We start from the raw sequence: 26,072 nt of genomic DNA, 5'->3' as shown, positions 1-26,072 counted from the left end.
AAGACCTATCAGATATGGTGTATGTGCTCTTCCCAACTCTCGTTGAATATCAATATCTATTCCAGGTACACTACCATGAATGAGTTGGTTAATGGATGCAAGATTTCATCCATCAGTCACGTGAAGGTTGCGGGGACATTCGTCAACCCAAAAGGGAAGATCAACCATTCGAAAAGGCCTTGATTGGATTTCACAGTGGTCTTCCAAACATCATAGGCTTCAATTGGTACCTGGTGATAACCAAAATTCAAGTCAATCTTGCTAAAATATTTCGCATGCTTGAGCTAGTAAAGAAGGTCATCAATTTGTGGGATTGGGTAACTATTCCATACAATCATCTTATTCAGTGTTAGATAGTCAATACAAAATCTCCAGGTGTTGTCTTTCTTCTATACCAACACAATCAGGCACCCATGGGGTGATGAACTTTGCCTGATGTTCCCTTTCTGCAACAACACCTGAATCTACCTCTTAATTTCATCATTTTCTAGAATAGAGTGTTAGAAGATTGATCAGTTGGGTAGCGGCACACCCGAGGTTAGATCGATGGAGGTTTTTACCTAATAGTGTAGGGGTACCCCTGTGGGTGAGGTGAAGATGTCCATGTACTCTTCCACGACCTTTTCCATCTGTTGTTGCCGTACGGAGGAACCCTGTCTGGATGTTGTGGATATGGCCATAGTCTCCTTCTTACCATGACGGTGAATCATAAGAAAGACAAATTTCCCAGTCTAGGAAATGATCTTACTGTATTTCCTTGTAGAGATCAAAGGGATGGAGGTAGGTAGTGCTACCTCAGATATCCCATATATTTTATTGCCCAAAGAAAAAATAATAATGTGAGGCCTAGAATAATGCACAACATGATGTCCCCACAAATATGGTTGGCCTAATAATACATCACAAAATTCAAGAGGAGCAACATCACATAGTACCTCATCTGTGAAGGTGTTGATGGTTCGTGGAAGGTGACATTGTTGCCTTATGTAGAGATCTCATCCTTGGTGAAGCCACCTGATCATGTATGGCTGCGGGTGTGATATGGTCAGTAGGCCCAACCACTTCATGAACTTTGCTGAAATGAGGTTCTTTTGGCTTCTCCTATTGATAATGAACTACAGAGGAGAACCCTTCACCCACATCAATGAGTGGAAGAGTGTTCCCCATCCTCCATGTATTCGAGCTCAATCTTCTGGATATTGGTGGTGGGAATGGTGGCACTAGGATCTACATTAATAATATTCTTCCCTTTGTTATTTTCCTTGTTGTTTTCCGAATCAGAGTTAGAACATGCATCTGACTCAGAAGCCTTCAGCTTGGCCACCTGTGACTGCTTTTCTTGACAGTCACTTGTGTTGTGAGTGGAGCTCTTATGCAACTCACACCATTTCTCTCTGTCCTTCTTTGTCCTCATGGTGTTGTTCTTTTCTTTCAGCTTCGGTAGGTTGCCTTTGGTCACCTTGCCTTGTATTTGTTCTTTTTACTATGGTTTGGGGGCACCTTTCCCTTACTTTGGATTGGAAGATCCAAAGTCTCGGTTCTTATGTTTAAATTTCTGCTCGATCTTGACAGTGTGTCGACAAGCGACACCAAGTGAGAATATTTCTAGGAACTCAATCTTGCTCACGATGTACTTTTGTAGATAGCCACGGTACTCAAGTACCAAATTCCACTCAAAATACTTGATACCCTATTTCATGTGAAGGGCATGAAAAGTATTTGTGAACACTGGCACATCTTGGTCCCTTCCCTGTTGTAGCATGGTCCACTTTATATATTTATCTTCATAAATATTGATAGGGAATATTGTTCCTTGATGGTGCCTCAAAAATAATTCCAAGTGGGTGCAGCTAAAAACCGTGAGGGTTCCCTCTTGCCCTTTTGTTCACACTAGGTTTACCACTAGTCCTTGACATGCGGGGCAACTTTGAGGAGTGCAAAAGTAATCTTTTCCTGATTGGAAAAGTCATGAACCAAAAAATATCCTTCTAATAGATTTAACCACCTATCTACAATGTCTGCATCTATCTGACCTTCAAACATGGGAATGTAAAAGTTGAGTTGTACCTTAAAAGGAGTGGTGCCTCTAGAGTGGTTGCTAGATAAAGATGTGTCATCTGTGGGTAGTAGCCGAAGGATCTACGAAAAGTTACCCATCATCACATTCCTTTATCGCTCGAAGGATTCCTTGAGCAATATTGTGAAAGGATCTCCTGCTCCCTTGTCTTTCTTTTTGTTTGCCATGGGAGGCCATCGGGGTTTGCGAGGCTGGTCTTGCAAAGGTTCAACCAGTTCAAGCCCTAACTCCTTATATCTGACCTCGTTGGGGACATGCAAAGAAAAATAGAGAAAGAGAATACCACTTTTATACCACTGATTTGGAATTATGTAGGAACACAACAAAATACAGATATAAACATAAACAAAGAGATGCAGGAGAAATAAATCTTCATTTCATTAATATCAAAGAACTGAAAGATGCTTACAAGCGTAATGGAATTAAACTTGCACGGTCGATATTACCTTATCTATGAGAAGAGATGTTGCAGCTACATGCCTCTAAAATGTGTTACAATGAGGCTCAGTTGTCTTTTATCATTGAGAAACAATGAGAGACCCTAAACATCCAAAAACCTAACGCTACTAGATGAAGCGCCAAAAGCTTGTCGGAACGTAACCTTCCTGGGGTCATAAATTTGGCATATGATCTCTGTTTAACTATCATAATACCTCATTTCGAAGATATCTAAGAGGACGCAAAAAAGGAACAAGTAATTTGGCTTGTTACTTTTCCAATCTCTCTATTTTCCTTTTAAGCCCTTGAAATAGCTTTAGAAGTTTAGGACCCAAAAAAAATCTAAAAATAGTAAGTTGTACTGCAATCAAGGAAATATAAAAGAAATGGTGGGGGTCCAAATGTAATAGGCTAGTGGTCACCAATATCCACCTGGATCACTCAATTGGGTTTCAAGGGTAAATATTCGATGCTTTATCATGTCTAGTTACATGTGTCTTTGGTCCATTTTGGCATAATTTTTGTGTTTTTTAGTCCCATTATATTGTAATTCTTGTTAAGAAATCTAATATAGATTAATGGATTATGGTTTTGTGTACCATGTCAATTTTATATATTGTGTTGTAAATATTGAAGAAAATACAATGAGAGTTAAAAATGCAACTCTAATTGTTTTTATGGTTTTCAAGGTTAAAGGTTTCCATGGTAACTCTATGGTACATTTTGTGAATGATATTGTTTAATTTTCTATTTTATTAATAATATATGCATGAATTTCCTACTGTAAGATTTAGAACTTAAAATTACTTCATTTTAAATTGTTTTCTTTAATATTTTTGAATTTCCTTAAGGACAAGCATGAAATGGATGTGAATAAGGAGAATGATTGAGCCACTAGTCCACCATGTTGAAGAGAAAGGGACATAAATTAGCAATTACTAAATTGATTTTCTTATCAAGAATAAGAGCCAATTTGAAATTCCTAAAGGATTGGGTATTATATGCTAAATTTTATTATGTCCCTTAACATAAGTTAAAACTTATTATAGATTCGGAATTCCACACAAAATGAGGGCTCATTAATATATATATGAAGATGGATTATTATCTAATTTGATGGACGAAACCTTTGACTATGATTCATAGAACATAGGGTTGGACTAGGACTTGACCACTATTATATTGGTGTGCATGCCCATTACCTATCCTTACCTATCCTACATTTCCTACCCTTTAGATGATCTTTCTATTTTTACTAGTTATGATTTATGATATCCTTATTTTTAGCAGGTGCTCCCATGTAGGATGACATGTGGTAGTGAGTAGACATTGATAGGGTAGTGACATGTTTATTTCTTTTCCATTGTTATGCACTTTCTTATCCCTAGCCACCCCATCCACAAGTGCACACTCCCTTCCATTTCTAGCGAAAATAGACATTATCTAGAACATCATCCTCTTATTCCTTTATCCTAGTAAACCTTATCCTTTTATTTTTTGGTCACATTCTTGGATTTTTTACACATATCGAGAGTCAAGAGTCACGTTTGAGAGTTATTACTTTACTTATCACTTATTTATTTATCTTCCTATCATTAATCAACTCTATTATTGATGCTAACTCTATTTTAGACTCTACAAATCCATTTTTAACATAGTTAATTATAACTAATGTAGAGTCACTTTCATCCTAGTTGTTCATGCACAAGGAACTACACCTAGTGTCTTTTGATCCTCTCTATGAGAGATTGTACTTGTTGGCTTATTGGTCCCTGACCTCGGTTTGGAAGAGTTATTAGCCAAATAAATCCCACAGCTACTGGCCCTTTCAGCAATAGCCCATGGACCACGGACTGAGGTCTCACCTGAGGTAGTAGGGGAGGGTGCTAGAACTAGGTTTCTGCACCCTTGGGATGTCTTGATGTGGTCTGGAGGGTTTGCAAACAGTTCTGTCGCTTTGCACTACTTTACTTCCGCGTAGATATGGAACAAGGTACTTCTTTAAGAGTTATTGTTTATGAGTTTGTTATAAATCAGATCTACTCTTTACAGTCTTTAAGCAAACATTTAAACTTAAAACCCCATGTGTGCAATTGTAAAGAAATATATAAGCTCATATAATAGATCATGCATAAATTCAGAACATAAGCAACAGAAAGCTCTGCAGGAAACCACACAATGACTCAGAAATTCTTATCTTTATTGATCTTCTCTTCATTACAACTAGATCCGCCCTGTGCACTCAACTGCAAGGGTCCACACACACAGCTACAGAGCCTCTATCTCTCTACCAACACCGTTGAATCAAATTTACAGATGCTTCAAGACTTCTTGCTTCATACACCCATTACATTCCAGATAAAAATAATCCTTGCTAAAAACTGACTTCTACCCATAGAGCCGTGCTCAATTTATACATTTCCATGGTCTGCGGACCATGGGTAGGCCGACTCATTTTACATTATTTTTGGGCAGACAACCCTTTGACTTGACTCATTACACTTCATTCTCTGCACATCTCATGGAGTCTTTACCATACCTTTACCCAAAATTGTGGGCTTTGAGCCCCAAAACCGTTACGCGAGGCCTTCGCTACCCAACAATTGTACCCAAGTAAAGTCATTTTTTGTCACAACTAGATCTTGTGCTTCTACTTAATATATAACATATTGCATTTGGGAGTTGATTACAACATATTCCTGAAGAGATAACATTCATCCCTAGGTAGAAATGATGAAGAACCTTACTAGATTTGTAGACATTTCCAAAGACCAAATTCTAGAGTAAAAGAAGGAAAAACTTGTTATTTGGGTAATGCTAAGTGATCAACTATATTCTAAATCTTAAGTCCTCCTAAAATTAAAATTTAATGTTCTTTCCTTGGACATAATCCACATTCCATAATATTTTTCGTTGTATATCAATATTGTATACTTGAGTGTAATAGTGGTAGATTAAGGGTGATACACTTTCCTATAACTTTAGCCATTAGCTAGGAAGAATAGAGCTCTAGTTAAGGTTTATTTGTAGTCTACTACTACATTAGATTATTTAGTGCTATGTCTCTTCAATTTTGGTATTGTAGTGGCTACAACCATCCTCCAAAATTTTGCCTCGCATGAAAATTTTAGAGCCTACCTTGGATCCTCCGATGGATCGTTCCTTGGTCACTTGTTGGTAAGTTTATGATCTCAAGGTCCCCTCCTTCATCTTAAGAGTTGTTCATGTTCTCATGTTTATGCAACATGTGTCATCTTTGGGCATAAGGATTGTTGTTTTTCATGCAAATGGGATGTTGTTTTGCTTGAAGGGAAATCTTGTGTGTATGAGTTGTTTTCATTACATAGACATGTTTCACACTCACTTCACGCACTCTTGTCACAAAGGTTGTTGCATCAAACAAAGTATATTTTATAAATTATATAAGGTCTACGTTGTATCACTAAGTTTTCATTTGATCATAGTCGATTCCTATCATTGTTTACATTTTCTCCCTGATCACACACTTAGCCAATTTACTGAGAAACGTAGCGTCATCCAACTTCCTAGAACTGTGCACTTTTCTCCTACAAACCTAAATGTTTTTCCCTTTCTTGATGGAACCATGTAGTGTGTAGAGACCCCAGTCTCCCTTGGCATCCAAAACTACACAGTGGTTTCCAATAGTGTCCTTCCTCCAGCTACAAACCAATGTCATTAGAAACTGCGCAGTATTGTCCCTCAGCTGCTCAGTCTACCTTGCAACCTCAAACTGTGTAGATGTGTCCTCCTGAAACCCTTCCCGTAACAGTGCCTTGCATCCATAAACCGTGCAGTATTTCCTCTCAGCTACCCAGGCTGCACTGCACTCAAAAACTACGCAGAGGTGTCCTCCACGACCCCATCCCGCAACAGTGTCTTATGCCTAAAAACTACGCATTGTTGTCCAAGTTGTCATGTCTATCATGCATGCAGAAACTGCACAGACGGGCCTCCCATGGCCTCATTCTAGAAGGAGTCACTACCCTTTGAAACTAGATTGATCTATCTTTCAGTGACTACAGGAAAATGTGAAAAGATAAGATCACTCCCAATGAGCTGAAGAGAAGGAGCAAGAGACTAAGTGATGGAAAAATATCAGGACCGCATGCAAACTACGTCGGATGCATGATCATCTTGAGGGTAAGTATAGTAAATAAAGAACACCTTTCAAAGTATATTTCTTACTTGAGTTTATAGGATTGATTTTCATTGTCATATCATCCTATCTTCAATAACATGCATGTGTGCAAACACAAAAGTCATTTCATGTGTTTCCTCTACATTTATTTCTTCTTTTTTGCTTGTTTGACCATCTGTCATCTTTGATATGCAGATTGCTATGTCATGCTTGCAACCTTATTCTGGTGATATTCAAGGTTTTTCTTTATGTGCATGACATGTTATGACTATGTAAACACCCATCATACTCACACACAAACTTGTAGACATTGTCGCGCAAGTGTTGTCATGATCATTCAATGATCCATCTTAACTATTGCACTTGTCACTCTCACCTTTAGTCCGTCACACTAAGAAAGTGTTGTCTTGTTGGTTTGAGGTGTCTAGTCATCAAGTCATGCTAAGTGTGTGTTCACAAGCTCATATATACACGAGTTCAATTGCTCACACACTTCACCATTTTTCTTGAAAATATGTCAATTGAACAACCTTTCATCAACTAGACCTCCACTAGGTTGCACTACATAGTCTCAACCCTCAGTGACCCTACATTGTTGTTGAGAACTGCACAGAGGTTGAGCCTATCCTCTTGAGAATATTGCTTACACAATTTTGGAAATGATTCAGCTGACTATCTCCCAGAACTGCACAGAATTTGTCCAAGAAGCCATTCGATTCTGTGCTTCCCGCAAGAATATCAACCAATCCTCCCTCTGGTAAATCAGAAGATCTAATTAGAGTTATGACCCAGGCCTGCACTCATCCCAAAAAATAGTGCAGTAGATGTCTAACCTACCTACCTACACTACCTACAGAAACTATGTAGACATGAGGGACATGCCTCTATTTCCTGTCACTACACTGTCATGAAAAATTGTGCAGTTTTCCCATGCAGTCCCCCTATTGGCCTACTCTGCTCTCCTACTAAGAGCTACGTAGCTTTCACTGACAGTCCTCCTACTACCCTAGACTCCACTCATCTCGGAAACTATGCATTCATGCCCTGCCTTAACTATCTCCCATACCTACAAAGTTCTGACCTGCAGCTCTCGCAGCCTGATCTTGGCCTCCTCCATAAAACTGTGCAGTTTTCACTTTCAGTGCTCCCTGCCACCCACACTGCCTCCTTGGAAAGACTGCACAATTTTTCCTCCTAGTTGAGCCCTCTCCCATAGATGTCACTATTGTCTCAGAGTTCTCAAATCAGCCTCCTAGTGACCTTTGTGCAATTTTTCCCAATAGTGCCCTAGAGTCTCTCATCCCGGCCTGAGTTGTGCTATGCGTAGTCTCAGTACCTTGTCCTCCCTATCGATCGCCTAGATGAATCATGGAAAAAAATGCATCATTATAGATTATGATGTTTATAGATTTGATGTTTTCTCATCATGAGTGATTTCAGAAGCAGGTACATGAATGGAATGTGGCACAACTATGAATGAGATGGAGAAGGAGCGCATGCTAGAAGACTTTCTCGCAATTGGACAAACACACGAAGAATATCAAGTAGAAAGAAAAAAAGATACATACACATGCATGAACCATGAAGTGAATACCAAGACAATCAAAGACCCCACATACCTTATCATGCGGAGGTGAATATATTATACACCAAGAGCATACTCATCACCCAGCAACATAGTAGCTCAACACGCACACCACAGTCAATGTGTTCATGTCAACAGTGTCATGCCGAGTTGTGTCAAGATTCATCTCATCCACATTACTACCTTGGGCCATACATATTGTAATCAATGTAATGTAATGTGGAAGTCCAAGAGACCCATGAATTTATTTGAAGAGTCATTTAAGTTGAACAATCATGAGGGAAGTCGAAGAGTCACAAGGGTCAGTTTCACCCTTGGCTATATACAACCCCCCTCATTTGTACATGCAATGGAATTTTCACCTTGGCTCCTCCCATATAGCCTTGGGAGTTTGTAGTACTTTCTTTGAGGAGCAAGCAGTGGCTCCAATGCTCCACTAATGGGGCTAGTGATGTATGGTGTATGAATGTGTCTTGGAAATTTCACTTAATTCAGAAGCTTGTCACAGGCCAGCCCATTTTCATGCATGCATTGCATTCATTTGTAAGACTATTCTTTAAACTTTTGTAATGCATGTTTTCTTAACTGGTACTAGGATAGTTGAACTACTTCGATTATTCTAGTGTGTATATTGTTGAAGATGTGTTGTAATGGTTGCTATTGCTTTCTCCTTCATGTGGACTACTCCATCGGACACTAGACAGATTAATTCTTGTATATTTCTTATAACGACCATCGCATCTGTGTGGACTACTCTACTAGGTGTTGTACATGCTATTCATATACCTTAGTGTTTGTCACTTCCGTATCTTTGTGGACTACTCTACTGGAGGTTGTGAAGATCCTATTGTGTTGTGTGTGTCTCTACCTAAGTTAGGACTAATCCCTCTTGACCAGAGATTCAATTTCACCTTCCCCCTCTGCAGTGAAGGAAATTAGACATAAGTCACACTAAGCACTCACTAGGGACATGTACCTTACTTTTTGAAGACCAAGTATATCACTCTGACGTGTTGAGAAGCAATAGCTAAGGCATATATTTAATATAATGGCAATCAGGCCATCTTACCAGATGGGAATCCTACACCAAACAGTGTGAGGTCTACTTGGGACTTCATATCGGGGAGATCTCCTGAATTTTGGCAAATCCAACACTGTCAACATTTATGGCGCTAGAAGGAGGGCCATATCACAAGATGATCCCATTGCATCTAGTATGAACCTGTTATCAAAATGGATTATACACAAATCATGCTCCCGAGGTGTTTCTCCCATTTCTCCCTTAATCAAATATCACTCCTTGATGAGATTCTCGATCAGTTGTTCTTGTTAAAGTTTGACAGTGAGGACAAAACGTCAGTAACTAGGCATATTTATGATTTTCTCCATTTCTGTGAATCTCATGAAATCGATATTGAAGAGAATGTGTGTGCACTTTTCTTCCTCGCCCTTGAAGGCCATGCTAATAGGCAGTGTCATACCCTGTCGCCTACTTCCATCCATTCCCTTCACCCTTTCCTCAAGGAGCTCCATCAAGCCTTTGGTAATTATAACTACCAAGATGTTTGTGGAAGAATCAACCTATTAAGAATGAAGCCCAACGAATGAGTTAATTACTTTGTCGATGGATTCCTTCACCTTTGTTGTAAAATCCCAAAAGAATATTTGAGCTAGGATTTATTGAAGCAAAAGTTCATGCAGAGTAGGAGCCCAACACAAAATTTGTTCCTTGTCCTCGTCCCTTTTCAGTCCCAAAGTGAGAGCCCCCTGATGGTGGCTGCAAAGTTGAGAAAGCTGCACAAAAATTTTCTCAACCCATATCCTCAGTTGTCTCCCGTTCCAACGGAGGAAATTCTAGAATGGATTAGAAAGCATATGGCGAGGACTCATTCCTCCATTCCACAAGAGGACATCATTGTTCATAACCCAAGTCTCGAGTCTTATCCAAATCTCTTCCATCCGCCATCATCTACAAGCCATGACTTCTTGTACCATGACTCACTTGATCATGCACTTCACAAGCTAGTTGTGCACGTTCTATTGATTCTCAAGCTGTTGGCTCAAATTGTGGTCATGTGCAAGGTAGTCTCATTACATAGGCAAAGGAGTAGAAAGGTGAAGAAATAATCAATTCCTCTTCTATGATTCAAAATGGCTCACATCAAGGCAATGAGCTTCCAATCTTGATCAATTCTCAGTCTGTTAATCTTGGTGAAACATCATGCACAATTAATTCTTCCGACCAACCTCCAATCTTGGGTTGCCTTCACTCCCAAGCTTCTGTATGTTGTGACGAACTTCTAAACACATAATGTGATCTATTATTCTCTCATGTACACTCTAACTCAGGTATACAATGTGCACTGGTCAAAGCATACATACATATCGAAACTTCCTCTTCACCCCACTTTCCCATGTGTCCTATCATTCACAACACATAGACATGTGTCATTGATACTCCATGTTCTCTTATTCCTTCATCCAATGAGTTATCTCCTCAATTGACACAAGGTAGTGAGGTTGTCCATGATGAAAATAGTATAAATGCACATGACTCTTCCCACTTGTCATCATCTTGTATGTTGCATGAGTGACAGAGATGGCTGCCATCCTAAGAGCAGTTTTGAAATCAGCAACAACAACCATCCTCAAGCCATGCATGATCTGGTTCAAGTCTCAAAATTCCATTTTTCAATTTTGGAATGTTCCGGGACGTGCAAGGGGCTCAAGGCACTTCAATTTCTGTTGAAGGTTACGTCATGACCTTGTGACTTTGGTAAGCCCCTCAAACTGAATCAGATCTATCTTCTCACACATAAAATGTCTATCTACATGGTTGAACTCGATGTGGATCCCTGTGTAAAAAATATTTACTATTCCAGTTGTGATATTTCAAAATTTCAAAATTTAACTAATGACTGAATCCACGAGTTTGTTACAGCATGTCCATCTTCATGAACTTCTCTTATATCCAATTCGGGTTGGGAGTATCTATCTCTCATGCAATCATGGAACTGTGAATCTGATCATCTCAAAGACTATATTTGTCTGGAATCATACTTACTGAATTTTCCCTCTGGTGATTAGCTCCTTGGTCTTCTTGTGAATCTTCCACTTTAAATCTTCCTGCTCATCACACCAGATATCTCCCTATGTGATGACAAGTGCACAGGCTATCATGCGAATCAATTTCCTCCATTTTACCACACCCAAATTGGCTTCACACATTCACAATGCTAGCATCCTTTCTACATTCATGTGATGACCATGATGCTTGCCCAATTTTTCACTAATTGCAGGTGGGTGTTTTGTCATATCTAGCACACAATGAATTGTGTTCCATCATTCAGAGTGTTCCAAAGATTGTTCAAAAACTTTCTTTGTTTGTGTCAGACTAGGAATCTAGAAACTCGACTAACTCGTTTGATATCTCTTCTATCTTGGGTGGCTGTCACACTATTTATCATTTTCCCAACATTACATCTAATGATAGTCACTTATCATGCTATTATCTTCATCATGTAACATCTTTGTCCTCAAAATTCTGTCAATCATGTGAGGCACTTCAGCCTGCGCTGATGGCTGTGGCAGTTCCTCATTGTCTTGACATGACTGATGAGAATCATTATATCTATCTATTTGTACCAGATTACCATCGTGATCCCCTCTCTCGAATCATAAATCCATATTTTCACAGATCACATCTTTCAAAACACCATCATGAATTTAATGATCCAATCGTTGAATCATTAGAACAATCTTACTTGGCGAGTCGTATTACAAGTAACAAGCTTCAATCCTTCCTCGCACTCGCTAAGAAACTTGGTGTAGATGAACACACACTTGCAAGAGGCTTCTAAGGTTTGTTGAAAAATGGTAGTCATCAAAGAGATAAGCATGTGTGTTGGTTGGTTGTGGCACATATTTATGCCCACATGCAAGACCTCCTCTCTTGTGTGCAAGATTGTCAAGTTTTTGTATTTTTTGTTGCACACTATTTTTTATCTATTTTAATCGCTTGTATCTTTGTGGTTGTAGGGTGGGAATGCCTACAGTGGCTTCACTGGAAATTTCATTTCACATAAACATGATTGTTTTGCGTAGGAGTAGGATTAGTGTTTTATTTCTTGCTTCACTTTGATTTCTAGTTTGCATGTTTGTTTGATTTTTGACTTGGTTTGGTTTGCTTGCTTGCTTTCTTTGCTTGTTTTTCTTTCGCTTTACTTCTGATTTTTTCCTTTTTCTTTCTTTTCTTGCTTGTATCCATAGGTTAGCCTCACATGAAACCATGTTTGGCTCTCGAGACAAGCCGAGAAAATCTAAGAGGACTTGTACAATTATCAACATCTGGTTATCTATTGTCCTCTCTTTATGAAGAGTTTGTTGTCTTTAGTCGATGATACCCTGATGGAAAATATGTTCTGTTCAGAGTGAGTCTTGGTGAAAACAAAACGCTTGCACTGTTAACTAGTACCACCTACTCTATTCAGTCCTTTGGGTTAACCCTTGTCAACTCAGTCAAGTAGAGTAAGGTGAGGGGGAAAACCTTAACAAGTATGTCAAAGATATATATAGAATACCTATTTGAAGGAATAAGCTCTTATGCTCTCAATAAGTTGGGATCCCTCTTCCACCTATGAAATAAATAAGTGTATATTCACAGTTATTTGAAAAAAGAAATGGAAAATGAAAAAAATGAAAAAAATAAAATAAGGCAACAAAAGAGAAAGTCTTCCAGCACAAAGATGTGATGCAAGTAACTCTGCCAGGGTACTGATCAAGCTCACTCATAGCGGAGTAATGGTTTTGTTTCTGTGTGACGCTATTGGGGTACCATCCAGGCTTGCTGGTAGTGGAGCAACACCAAAGATGAAACTTAAACTCTAACAGTTATATTTCTTGTGCACCCATATACTCCTCATCCCCAATCGAAACAAGTTAGGAGACTTGGCTTGGAATGTGTGCTAACCGATCAAGAGATGTTAAACACACATGGGAGCAAGAAAGATATGAAAGATAAAACATGCAATACATTTTTTATTAACATGAGATATACATTTATAGTACAATATGTGACTCTTGGGTTTCAGATCCCAAGGTCTCTTGGACTGCTTTGGTCTATTCGGCTTCCACACTAACCCATTTAGGATTAGGTGTCCAACATTCCCCCCCTTAATCTGAAGGGTTATGTATGAGTCCAAGAAGAGAGATGTAATACAAAATGTGCAAAAAATGCATGGCAGCACTAGGCTGAATGTGCTCTATGAAATGTTGGTATATAGGGTGGTGGTTTAAGGATGACCACCAACACTAGAACGCTTAGTGCAGTTCCTGGAACTCTTCCAAAACTGGCAAGAAACTGAAGTTTTCTTCTAGAGGAAGTGATCCTATTGTTTTAAAGAGGGAAACCTTCAACCATAAAAGGGAGGTCTCACCCCGCATAAAAGGTAAAACTTCAACCTGAAAAGGGAAGTCTCAACCTGTGATGGTTTAAGGATGACCAACAACTCTGGAATGCTTAATGCAATTCCTGGAACTCTTCCAAAACTGGCAAGAAGCTGGAGTCTTCTGCTAGAGGAAGTGTTCTCAATTTTGTTCCTGGAATTCTTCCAAAACTGGAAAGAAGCTGAAGTCTTCTGCTAGAGGAAGTGTCCCAGATTTCCAACTGAAGGCATGTTCACGGGCATCTTTGTCTCTGGCTACAACTCTGAAACTGGTGTGGCAGGTTGTGGCTCAGGCTCGCTTGATGTGGCTTTGAAGCTTGTAGATGACCATCATTTCCCCCCCTGTCAGATACAAGGTGAGAAGATGGAGAAAACTCAACTGCAAGACTATTTAATATTCTGGAACAAGTTCTGACATGTGTTTGGAATATCTTCTTGGCTGTTGATGCCCATTGCCAAGAAGCGATCCATCCAAGATGAATCTTTGTTCTTACAGGGCGTTTGTTTCTGAAGCATCTGTGTGAAGAATGGTTGGTTTTATGACAGTGCTTACATGGATGAAGATCAAAACAGTGATCTTTCAAATGGCCAACTCGGTCACAGCGTTGGCATTTTACAATCTATGGTTGTTGTTGTTGCTATGGAAGAGGAGTAGAATCTGGAACAGCTGAAGCTGAACTGTCATGAGGAGCAGGTGAACTGTCATGAATGAATCCAGCACTCTGAAATTGAATGGGCTTGGCGTAGTCTGGAATATGAAAGGACAAGTCATTGTCATATCCAAGACCAGTTCTGTTCTTGTTGTGGACAAGTCGTTCCCAAGGTCTGATGATGGGCTTGGGAAGTGCAGACTGAGTTTCTGCATCTGTATGTACAACTGCTGCTTTATTGGAATGAACAATAACATTATTGACTTGCTGCTGATGGGTGGTTGTATCAATGTTCTGAACAAAAACAGGTTTAGAATGATGTCTATTTTGATGTAGCTCTTCTTGCTGTAGCTGTGATTCAAGCTGCAAAAAATCAATCTTTTCCTGTGCATTTTGTAGACATGTCTGAATTTCTGAGAGAAAATCCTTACTGATTTTGACTGTCCCATCAACGGTGGAATGAATTAGGATATTCAGTAACTTTAGTGCATCTTCAAGTCTGGTCATTTCCTTCATCATCTTATACATTAAAGAAACTGATCACGACTATCAACCAGCAACAATCACTCACAATTCAATTTCATTGCAATATCCTTTATAAATGTGAGCAAATGATCAGTGTGCAACATAAAAGATTACAATCAGCTTACCAAACTCTTTATGCAGCAGTGGAATCAAGGAATGTCAAGCTCTGTGACATAAAACTTAGCCCGTCAATTCAACATCATCATCAGAGTCTATCCATCAGCGTATTCAGTCAATAATACTTGGTAATGAAAGACTTATCTCTAAAACCCTAGAATATGAAATCATACTCCACTTCATCAATACATGTCTATAGATCAAAAATGTCAGCAATACTAACTCAATAGTTTCTTTATCATAGGCATTTACAAAGAATAATGTGTCAATACTGTCATATCAAATCTCTAAATCTAATCTTTGTTTAATGCAAACAGTCAACAACACTCCTTGCATCAAACAATACAATCAACATACTCCTCCAAGGATATTATAGATCCATGCATCCAAAAAACTCTATGGGTCCTCGAAAACCTACATGTGTGCCGCACTGCATATTATTCATTTCAAATGCCATTTATAAGTAAAGTAGTCTCTCCAAAATCCTTGTGGAAGGCATGGGTAGATATCGCTTTTCCTTCTCTACTAACGCTGACAATGATATGTATAGTCTATACACACCCAAGTGCTTGGCAAATGTGCAAAAGTCGAGAAGAAAAACTAATGGCAGGATCATATGATAGTTTCAAATACCACTGGACAGCGTGCATTCAATATTATTGAATCGTTTCATATATCACTGTATATAACCATGCTACCAATATATATCACCGTAGATATATATATATATATATATATATATATATATATATATATATATATATATATATATATATATATATATATATATATATATCACTTCAAAAGCAGTTTAAATGCAGTTTGATACCACGAACGAAAATCCAAAAAATCAGATGTTTAAGAGCAGTGTTTTAAAAAAAGGAGTGTATCATTTAAGAACTTCGTGTAGCCCTTCTAAGGTGTCTGGAAGATACCTCACGCAGAAGTATCAAAAAGACAATAACATAACCAGAAATTGGGCCATAGATGAAGCTACATTGAAGTCAGGCTTCCAGAGGTTGAAAGATTTTCCATGACCTTTTTGGTTGGGTCTCTTTGTAGAGGGGACACGATTTACGACAGCAAAGTTACTTGTAGCTCAAGAGTATGCTAGATCTACAGGCCTTCCAGTGCCACGCAATCTTGTTATAGAAATTTTTGTGCCTTACATCTATAAGCATGAAATGTCCATAATTCAAGGGATCCAAAGTCCCTAATGATGTTGTTACAACTCCTAAAGGAACAAGGTCAACCAATGACAGCTTCTCCCAGAAGTTCTCCACCAAAAACCACTCAGAAACAGTCAATTCAGGATCAATTCAGAGGCTCCACTAGCTGTCTGCGCTAAAATGCAGAGATTACACTGGCTAGGTGCACTGCAACGCAGGTAGAAGCCCTACCAGGGTGTGCTGAGTGAGAAATGACAAATGGCAAGTTCATTCAACGAGGTGGAAAGACCCTGGAAGATTCCAGAATCTTCTCCAATGACACTTGCCTCAATGAATTCGACTAGTGATGAGTAAGAGGTTCTCAACCTCCAAGTGGAAGCAAGAACTGATAGAGAGAAGCCACAAGTCAAAACATAAGCTGACTCATCCTCTCTGCTTACATCTATATATGGATCTCTCACCCAGAGGTTCAGGGGGCTGGAATTTTGTACTTTGTAGAGAATTGTTGTTGGTTTGAGATTGAGATTAGCACATTGGGTGATTTATGCTTTGTTGGAGGAGAGGAAGGGATTCTTTTGCTGGGAGGTAGATGCTGGATCAGAACTCACTTGGTTGTATCTCCTCTTGGACTTTATTATCATATCAATAAACTATTTTAGTTTCTCCTACATGTTGTATACCAATGATGTTTTGTTATGCTTACATGTTTAGCTTAATCTGATCTTGAGCTTTTTATGAATGTATATCTGTATCTTTGTGTAGTTTCTCTCTCTTGTGATCTTGCAGGAATTCGGTGAAGCTGGGTTGGTGAAGGATCAAGAAGCTGGGAGCTACTGAAGAGAGGAGTGATTTGGATCGACAAACTAGCGGAAGATACAGGTTAGTTAGATCCTTCTTCCTCACTTGCATTTCATAAAGAAGAATACTCGAATAAGTTTACCTGTTTGTTGCTAAGGCACTATCACCTCTTAGAGTGGGATAGGGGCATTCCGAATTGGATACTTTTCCCAACAACAAATTGGCGACTCCGCTGGGGAAAGTATCTTGTTAGTTTATTTGTGTTTCTGTTGTTGTTCTTCTCATAAACTCAGGAGTGCCGAATCGAAATGCATTTGCCATTTTCAAATGCAAAGTAGAGATCTGCCACTCTAATCCACTCACTGGGCCTGTTTTTATGATCTGAACAAACTGATCCACAAGTGCTCTAACAGCCCTTTGTGATAGATCTTATTCCTCCTCTAAATCATCCTCCTAATTGTACCTAATTGATAGCTTTTATCCGGCCAAAAACTATAGATCAAACTGCAAACGGTAACCCAGAACCCAGAAACAACTCTTGTTTCTACTTCAGCGCAGACTCTGTGAAGAGGTTCTGCATTTCAACGTAGGTCCCGTGAAGGCTACCTGCGCTGAATGTCAAATCCTCTGTGTTGGGAGTGCGCTGATCAGTCTTTGCCTTGTGCAGCTGTGGTTCCCTGCTTCCTTTTGCTCAGTTTTATCTCTGTTTTTTGCAGCCTGTTATCAGTCAGTGTACCTATCTGAAACCCCTTTTCTCTGCCTCAATTCCGCCTCGGTTTTATAAAGAAACTGTATTTGTTCTTTGTGTATTTGTTACATCATTTGCAGTTTCCCATTACAAAAGTAAACTAGTCATACTGTCGCCCTTATATCTAGACCTGTCATAAGTGTCGTTTTGATCTTAGGAGTGAGTTTGTTTGCTGTTCACAGTTGATTGAGCTTTTACTTTTGTCGTTTGGTTTGAATTTATGCATTTCTAGTGTCGAAACAAGTAAATCATAAAGTGTCGTATTCGTCTTTTTGATTTTGAAAAAGGAACTTGTTTATGTTTTCACTTGAAATCGAATTCAAATTTGTACAACAACTTTCTTTTTAGGCATCAATATTAAGAAAGCGAAAACAAATACATGCATTTGTGCATTTGCATTTTGATAGTTTGCATGCTTTGATTTAGGGAAAAGTGCATTACTGTGTGCTCTATGCTCTTTGAGAAAAGATGGTGTCTTTCTTTTCCCCTTGTAGCTAGGATTTTCATTGTTGAAAAGATATAAAAGCTTGCTTATCATCTTTAGACTGCATTTAGGAATTGTATCATACATCTTGTGGTGATCCAAAAAGGCAAACTTCTAAGAAAGATCAACCTAAAATAAATTGAATGAACTTAACAACGCTTTGTAACTTAATGCACAACATAGAGGTCTAGGCTAGAGACGTGTTCCGGCGTCGTAAAACCTGGTGACTGTCGATCTCGCTGATGGTTGGGTGATTCCTCCTGAGGGACGATAGCGCCAGTACAGATTGTGCTCCCACGTACCGTCGAGTATATATTGGGAGACCCCTATAGGCATAAAACCTTTATCCTTAGGAAGCCGTGTCGGCCGCCCTATTGATCGCAATGCACTGAACACAGCATTCGGGAAGATTGACCGCCTGTACCTTAAAAAGTATTCTGCGGTTTTGCGAAAAGTTTGGCACACACTCTACCTAGAACTCCAGAGCAGTTCCTTTTGGCCTTTTTCAGACTCTATAACAGAAAAAGTCCATCCGAGCATTTGTCACTTCGGGCTCGTTAAAACATCGAAGGAGACTAGAGTCATCTTTAGCTTTTTCTCGACTCTTTAAAATTGAAAAAGCAAGTTGTGTCTAAAGCGTCGTTAAAATTTATTTTAAACGGAACAATCACCCCTTTTTCCTGCGTTGATCTTTAAGTTGAGAAAATGGAACCCACCAACCAAGGAATTCCCCTTGGTGGAAATCCTAGTCCCTTCTCCTCTTGGGGAGATGTTGGTGCGCCCCATATGGCCACATTGTCGCTTCCAGGACTGACAATTGGCTTGCCGGTCTGGCTCTTCTCAACCAATGTCGTTCAGAACACCACTATCCCTGAACAGTCGAATCAATAGTTAGACCAGTCCAGAGTTGCCCACCAGCCTTCTACATCCTCTAATTCTTCATCTCCTCCTTCCTCTTCGCTTGACAGAACTGGTAAAACAAAAAACCAAGTTCCTAAGGAGAAGAAGGAAAAGAAGAAGAAAGAGAAGAAGAAGAAGGAGCCAAAAGCGACTGGGGGCAAACAAGTGTCGTCTGACAAAAATCCACACACAGCACTGACTAGGCCTCAATCGCCATGTGTCATATGCAAGGGAGACCACTTCCACAGAGATTGTCCCTGCATCCCTCGGATACTAAGGGACTGGTCTCCCTGTTTGCACAATCCGGTGGCATCAACCTCTGATAGCCATGTTGAATGCATACCGTCAACTAGCGAAAGTGAAGTCCTTGGACAAAAAGGGAGAGCTAGATTTCCCTGCAGACTGTGCGAAGGCGATCACGCCATCCACCGTTGTCCCTTCTTAGACGAAGCGAAAAGAGTTTTGGATGATCGTCCGGTTTCACCGTTACGACTTCCTCCTGGATATAAAAAACTCTTCCCAAGTCCTTCGTTAGTTGAAAATCCAGCTGGCCCGCTCAAGTGGTCAGCTGAAGCGCCGGTCATTGAAGATGAACCAGCTGAATCAATACCTGACGAAAGTCAAAAGGTCGAGGCGGCAGTTGACCCGGTCTTGCCTCCAGAGGATTTATCTTCGAATGATACAGTCACTGAAGAGAATAAAGATGACACCATCCAAATTCTCTTCATCAACACAGACTCCGACGAGAACGGGGGCACTTCCCCCATTCCTTTATCGCAGGAAGGAAGTTTGTCAGAGTGATACCCGGCCGTTTACTCGGTCCCACCACCAAGCAACCTAGTTGTCTCCTTCGACTGGAACCAACTAGGCAGACCCCGTTTGCCAGCAAGCATACCATTCAGAATTGTCATCCAAATATACAGAATGGTCATGGCTGGCACCATCATTGATGAAGGGGCATCTGTGAGTATCCTTTCCTCCACTGCTTGGAAAGCGCTTAGTTCGCCAGCGCTTTTGCCTGAAATGAGAAATCTGACAAGCTTTGATAAAGGAACCAGTCGACCTTTAGGGATCCTCCCCAATGCACCTATCACATTGAAAGGGAAGACCGTTCAAATGAACATGATGGTCGTTCAAGGACCCTTGGATTATAACCTACTCCTTGGACGAGACTATATATATTGCATGGGAGCCATCGTCTCCTCACTCTTTAGAGTAATGTGTTTTCCGCACGAAGGAAGAGTGGTCAAGCTCGTGGACCAGCTTTCATTTCCCGGATCACGCATCACAAATAGTCATATACCATCCCTAAATGGTCTCTTCACGCAAGAAATGTCTCAACCCACAGTCCATCCTCCCGATGAGCGCGAGTAATTCGGAGGGATATGACTGGAACCCAGGGGGCATGCGTCCTGGTCTGCTTCGGCAGGAAAACTTTGGGTATAGGGTAGGTTTCCACGGGAGAATATGACTAGTCTGTACCCCATCCGTCTTGGAAGAGGGGTTATTCTAGAATAAGATTCTTTTGTCAAAGTTATGTGAGTTGACAGAACTAAGTCAATCACCTTTGTCTATCTCAGTAGACATTGCTGAAGAAGTGTTTTATTTGAAAAATTAATAGAAAAATCTTTGGGTGACCTATAAGAGGTAGGCCTCTCTCGCTGAAACAAATGTTTTATCGGACTAAAGTAGGGGTAACCTTGAAACTCTGTTTTATACCTGGGGGCATGCAAACCTTTTTGAATGCAAGCGAGGGGCGGCTATTTATTTTTTAAATTTTTAGGTCCTCCCTTTAAACCTGTAGGTCTAACCCTTTAAACTCGTAGGATTAGTCGTTTCCGAACTTGCATAAAGAAAGCATTCCAGGAGCATAGCTTTGTGAGGCTCAAGCTCCATAAAAAATGGGATCTTACATGAGACATTCTTATCATATGACTGGAAAATCGAGCAGTTTTAGCACATAGTTCATGCTCGTTAGAAAATAAACATAAGACTGAGCAGTGTTTTTTCGCGTTTAAGATCGTTAAAAAATGAACTATCTTCCGGTAAATAACCACCGTGAATGTAACATTATCAGCCATTAAAGCCTTGGTCGTGTTTGCACCATCACCTCCACTTTTCCATTGGCCGATTGTTCACCTCCATGTGATTGTTTACCCATTTTGAGGAACAGCTGCGAAGAGTGATTTCACTAGCCATCCTTGTGACACTGCCATGCTTGGAAAATTCCAACCCTTACCTGGAATCAGCTGCTAACCCGTTTCATCACTCATTCCTCAAAAGACGAGTCTTCTTTAAGCTCTTTTCATCTGACTCGTAAAATATGAAAAGATTGCCGAGTTTTGGCCTTCCATCTCGTTAAAGCGACTGGAAGTGCTATCCCTCCTCTAGATTTTAATCTTTTTGGACCTGAGGGATTATTGCACAAAAAGATCGAGTGCTTGTTTTGTTCGGCTCGTTAAAACTATCGAAAATTCATCCCTTCTGTATTGTTTTATACTTTTTCGGACTTAAGGGATTAGATGATGAAAAAGGACTTTCGGAGTTGACTTTACGTACCTTTTTAGACTCTCTAAAAATGAAAAGGACCGAGTTATCTTTGTCATTAGACTCGTTAAAAGCATTAAATAGCGACAAACTTGTCTTTAGACGAGAACGAGTTTCACTATCGCTAGGCTCGTTAAAACATAGCGATGGGTTTGCCCGAAGGGAAAATTATAGAACAAGCATATGTTATCCTCCTCAAGCTTGACAAAAATAAAGAGGTACTGGTCAGCAATGACTGGGGAAAAATTGGGAAGAAATTCAAAGAACTTTATTGGTAGCAAGTCGCTCTTGAACATGACACTTCCACTCCGTGCCTGAGTCGGGTTGGGTTGTTTCATTCACCGGTCACATCACCATGGTCTCGCCATACCATCCACCTTTGGGGTAAATGCTACCAATCCATCACACAAGTGTCGCCGATATGTTCAAGAGAAGTCATCCAGAGAAGTCAACCGTGTCCCATCCACTACCATACATTATCCTTCGTTCTTTCATGACCGCCACCCTGAACCATCTATCATCAGATCATTTTCACCTCCATCAAAATCATTTGCTCCGTTCCGTGTCACTGATGTGGGATACATTAAGGCCCTCCATTGACGGATCACTTCTTGTCGACATCAGCTCATTATCCAAGAAGTTGATCTAGGAACAACCCCTTCAGTACTTTGAAGCTTGCATGCCTCAATGGCAAGTTTCTCACTTCCGGCGACAGGTATACATCAATGACCTTCGACCGAAAGATTTTGCGCGGTGTTCGACGCCAAGTCCTTTGTTCACACCACGTAAATTGTACTGCAGTACCTTGAGGGTCATTATCATTATCGGTGATTCCTCTCGCGCTTGTTAACGGTTTACCTCATTGAACGGTAATCAAGTGATGTCTTTCCATGTTCGACTTCAGAACATTTCCCACATGGATCGACTTGTACTTAGAGTGAAGATCGGACGAGATTGAAGACCCCGGATCTAGTTTCATCCATCCGGGCTGCGATATATATTCAGGAAAAATAAAGACATTGACATGTACAGCATTACAGCAGATAATCATCCTACCAAAAGGATGATGATTTCAACAAAATCATCAGTCTACCATCAGACGATTGTCTGTTCTATGTACAGAAAAATGAATTTATAAATCTGAGCATGGGAATGCCCGCCTCAGCTAGATCATGAAAGTAGTATGAAAAATAATGTATTGTATTGTATCTTATTACAGGTCTCCTCCTAGCATTGAATGAACTTCGGATCCTCCTAATAAAGCATTTCACTCGATAAACGACCTCATACTTTAGGGGGCAACTGTTATAGACATTTTTGTGCCTTACAGCTATAAGCATGAAATGTCCATAATTCAAGGGATCCAAAGTCCCTAATGATGTTGTTACAACTCCTAAAGGAACAAGGTCAACCAATGACAGCTTCTCCCAGAAGTTCTCCACCAAAAACCACTCAGAAACAGTCAATTCAGGATCAATTCAGAGGCTCCACTAGCTGTCTGCACTGAAATGCAGAGATTACACTGGCTAGGTGCACTGCAACGCAGGTAGAAGCACTACCAGGGTGCGCTAAGCGGGAAATGATAAATGGCAAGTTCATTCAACGAGGTGGAAAGACCCTCGAAGCTTCCAAAATCTTCTCCAATGACACTTGCCTCAATGAATTCGACTAGTGATGAGTAAGAGGTTCTCAACCTCGAAGTGGAAGCAAGAACTGACAGAGAGAAGCCACAAGTCAAAACATAAGCTGACTCATCCTCTCTGCTTACATCTATATATGGATCTCTCACCCAAAGGTTCAGGGCGCTGGAATTTTGTACTTTACAGAGAATTGTTGTTGGTTTGAGATTGAGATTAGCACGTTGGGTGATTTATGCTTTGTTGGAGGAGAGGAAGGGATTCTTTTGCTGGGAGGTAGATGCTGGATCGGAACTCACTTGGTTGTATCTCCTCTTGGACTTTATTATCATATCAATAAACTATTTGAGTTTCTCCTACATGTTGTATACCAATGATGTTTTGTTATGCTTACATGTTTAGCTTAATCTGATCTTGAGCTTTTTATGAATGTATATCTATATCTTTGTGTAGTTTCTCTCTCTTGTGATCTTGCAGGAATTTGGTGAAGCTGGGCCGGTGAAGGAGCAAGAAGCTGGGAGCTATTGAAGAGAGGAGTGATTTGGATCGACAAACTAGCAGAAGATACAGGTTAGTTAGATCCTTCTTCCTCACTTGCATTTCATAAAGAAGAATACTCGAATAAGTTTACCTGTTTGTTGCTAAGGCACTATCACCTCTTAGAGTGGGATAGGGGCATTCCGAATTGGATACTTTTCCCAACAACAAATCTGCTCCTTTCGCGTACCAAGGGCTTTGTTTCAGCTGTCAGCAACCTTCGGTCATTTGTTCCGGCGATCTATGATATAACTGTTGCTATTCCAAAGGAAGAGCCATCTCCCACAATGTCGCTTAATATGCACATGAAGCACTGAAGGTTGACCCTTACATCAGAGCACCTACGAGGATGCTTCCAGTGAATGTGTTTCCAAAAACAAGCTCGAGGAAGATGGTACGATGTCACAAGAAGATGAGGTTGAACAATTTACAAATAGGTCGATGGCATCCACAGAATTTGAAACGATAAATTCTGAAAGGAACAACATTAATATATGAAACTCTAGGCGTTCTCCATTCAATACAACGTTATATATTCAACGCAGTTAATACAGCGTTAATACATTCAACTCAGCACTTCAACTACCATTTAAAACAGCGTTCAATACACCATACGAGCACATTCAACGCAGTTCCAAATATCATATAAACAGTTTAATACCAGCGATAAATACAGTTTAATACACCAGCATATGCATTCAGCGCAGTTTCAACCCATATAAACATACCAGCATTAATACATTCAACAATTCAAACGCTTTGATACCTGAAAGTTTTACTGTCTTTTTTTCAGAAAAATGAAATGGCTCCTTCCACCATTCACGCAGCCTCAGTTTGAAGAATCTCAAACGTTCACCATGTCAGGCGTTAACCAACAGATGCACAATAGCAGACAGATGTGTTATGGCAGAGTATGGGACAGAGGAGTTACAAGTCACGCCGAAAAAGGAACCTGGGACGTGTGCTCCGATACAGCGTGCCACAGCGTTCAAATTTAATGGCTATTCAAACACATTCAATAATGCAGGTGAGAATAATCAGGTGAATTTTCAGGCAGTAGAGGCACAGGTGTAATGACGCTCCTTTTTTTTTAAACGTTTATGACAGTCAGAGAGCGATTATTGTATTCAGAAAAACAGGCAGGCGCAGGCTTGGGTTGAGACTCACAATGCATAGCAAAATGGAACTCACACACAACGAAATTATTAAACAATCACTGAGATTTCGCAGGGACATACATGTCAGCCTACAGAACATGGGCAGAATATGAGCAGACAGGGCGCAGGTATGTATAGAGGAATATGGCAGAAATAAACTGCACATTAAGGCGATACAACAAATGGCTCAAATTAATTATGCAAGGCAGGAATATGCCTGCTCTGATACCATGTTAAACACACATGGGAGCAAGAAAGATATGAAAGATAAAACATGCAATACATTTTTTATTAACATGAGATATACATTTATAGTACAATATGTGACTCTTGGGTTTCAGATCCCAAGGTCTCTTGGACTGCTTTGGTCTATTCGGCTTCCACACTAACCCATTTAGGATTAGGTTTCCAACAAGAGAATAGTAGGGATTATATCTTTCACACAAGCTATTTTGGAAGCCATCATGATCAAAGAATCGAAAAATACTTCTAGAGAGGTTATACTTGCTTTTCATGAAACAAGGTCCATACAAAGAGCTCGAGTTCTACCAGTGTGTCACCAATGCTGTAGCAGGTACAACCACCCTCCAAAAATTTAGCTCACATGAAAACATTAGAGCCTACCTTGGATCCTATGATTGATCGTTGCTTGGTCACTTGTTGGTAAGCCAATGATCTCAAGCTCCCCTCCTTGATCTTAACAATTTTTCATGTTATCATCTTTGTGAAACATGTGTCATCTTTGGGTATAGGGATTGTTGTTTGTCATGAAAATGAAATTTTGTTTTTCTTTAAGGGAAATATTGTGTTTATGATTTGTTTTCATTACATAGACATGTTTCACACTCACTTCATGCACTATTGTCCCGAAGGTTGTTGCATCAAGAAAAGTATGTTTTATAAATTTTGGATGGTCTACATTGCATGACTAAGTGTTCATGTGTGATCATAGTCGAGTCCTTTCACTATTTACATTTGTTCCCTAATCTCACACTTTGCTCATTTCCATAGCAACCTAGCCCCATCCAGCTTCCCAAAACTATGAACTTTGCTTTTGCAACCCTCAAAATTTTCCCCTTACCTACTGGAACTGCTTAGTG

Source organism: Pinus tabuliformis, chromosome 6 (genome assembly GCF_031772625.1).
Source record: "Pinus tabuliformis cultivar Carrire ecotype Pingquan chromosome 6, CPIR1, whole genome shotgun sequence".
In the NCBI taxonomy this organism is placed as follows: Eukaryota; Viridiplantae; Streptophyta; class Pinopsida; order Pinales; family Pinaceae; genus Pinus; species Pinus tabuliformis.
The sequence above is the reverse complement of the archived record's forward strand: the minus strand, read 5'-3'. Positions refer to the sequence as shown.